Genomic DNA, 1,861 nt, shown 5'->3' on the forward strand with positions numbered 1-1,861 from the left:
TGGCGCTATAGAAATAAACTGAATTGAATTGTTTGTATCAAAACGCATACCTCCATTAGAAAACCTGCAGCACACATTAAAAAAAATAAACAATTAAATCACATATTTCTAGACGTGGGTAGTAACTTGTTACATTTACTCAGTTGCATTTAATTGAGCAACTGTTTGAAAAGCGGAACAGTTTTACAGCATTGCACTTTTTACTTTTACTTGAGTAAAAATATGATAAAGTATCAGTACTCTTATTTAAGTAAAACTGGTTACTCCATGCATTTTGAATAAACTCACTTAAAGGAAACAAATATACACCATTAAGAGAAACACTTTCTTCTATTTTGTACTGGATGCCTATTGGTTAAATGTTATTTTCCATCTGCTAAGTCAGTTGGAAGGTGAGTTAAATATATGAAAGTATATTGTAATTTACCCTATTCTACACATTGTAACTGTTTTATACGTTAAAATATGTATTTTGAAAAGTGTTCATTCCATCCAATTGTACAAATAGGAAATTGTATCTATATTATGCATATCCCTTAATAATTAGTTGGTTTTATTACACTATTCAGTTAAATATTAAACCAGTTGTGATGATTATGGGTGAGTAGATTAGTCACCAAACCCCTTTGGTTACTTACTTGTGTCATTTTTTTACCCTAGTCTACACACTGTAACTGTTTTGTATTATAACTGTTTTATACTTTAAAATATGTATTTTGAAAAGTGTTCATTCCATCCAATTGCACAAATAGGAAATTGATCTATATTATGCATATCCCTTAATATTCAGTTGGTTTTATTAAATTATTCAGTTAAATATTAAACCAGTTGTGATGATTATGGGTGAGTAGATCAGCTACCAAACCCCTTTGGTTACTTACTTGTGTCATTTTTTTAAATGTTAATTTTACTGCAGTAAACACATGAAGAAGTAGTGCTACCTTTACTTTAATAGTACAATATAGTGAGCTGTTCTGATTTTAAAGATAAGCATGGCTGCCATGTGGCTCCAACAGCTGTGAATTTAAGAAGCCTGAAGTAAACAGAATAAATGCAGGCATTAAAAAACAGGAAGATGCCAATGTTTCCGCGTACGGTTTTAATAATACTGATGAAAAAAAAAAAAACAAGCTGAAACAATGAAGAGCAACACTTATTATAAGTAAACAGACATGGAATCTAAACGAGCATCATTAACTTCTTCTAAAACAGAAAAATTAATGTTCTCACTCAGTCGGACTGCTGTCTTTTTCGGTAGATCTCTGCAGAATGTCGTTTTTCGGGCTGAAAAACCACTCAGTGAATCTTGAGAAGTAAAACCAGCTTAAGTAAAAAAGGCGGAACGAACAAACGACTGGGAGGTCGGGAGAAACGCTTCCAGCGTGCGACGTGATTGGTCAATAGTTAACCCCAGCCAATAGCGTGCGACGTAGAACGCCCACGCTAAAGCTATCGTCCAATGATATCGTCGCAAGCCAAAGCTTACAGAAAGTAAATACATTTTTTTTTTCATGGCATGTGTAAATGGTGGGAACTTTTTCTTTTTTAGTTCATGAGCAAGAAACAGGAAAAACCAGGTTAGGATTTGTTTGAGTGTGTTAAGAGTCATGTTATGATGGCTGGACTGTTGTTTTGGAACATCTCCAAGTAAACTAAAGTTTCTGTATTGACTTACTGATCTGTAGTGTTTACTTTATGGAAAATGATCCAACAGAGAAAGGTGGTGAACTGAGTCCTAGATGGGCTGGTTGATGGTTTAGGGCCAGACAAACCTGAGTGGTTTGATCCATTATGCAAGCTGCTGTACCTCCACTAGCTTACAGTCTATTTTAACCTGGACTATGAAGCAACAGAAGAAGGT

The 1,861-nt window shown here is 34.3% G+C and overlaps 1 protein-coding gene across 1 annotated transcript in view; it reads right to left on the reverse strand.

The window, feature by feature from the left end:
* Positions 1-1,369, reverse strand: part of LOC107085267 (prostaglandin reductase 1-like) — a 14,332-nt gene extending 12,963 nt beyond the window's left edge. The window contains exon 1 of the mRNA XM_015375510.1: positions 1,231-1,369. The gene's annotated coding sequence lies outside the window, so the exon portion shown is untranslated. The remainder of the gene's footprint in view (positions 1-1,230) is intronic.
* Between the last annotated feature and the right edge of the window lie 492 nt (positions 1,370-1,861).

Source organism: Cyprinodon variegatus, unplaced genomic scaffold, assembly GCF_000732505.1.
Source record: "Cyprinodon variegatus isolate N-32 unplaced genomic scaffold, C_variegatus-1.0 Scaffold119, whole genome shotgun sequence".
Lineage (NCBI taxonomy): Eukaryota > Metazoa > Chordata > Actinopteri > Cyprinodontiformes > Cyprinodontidae > Cyprinodon > Cyprinodon variegatus.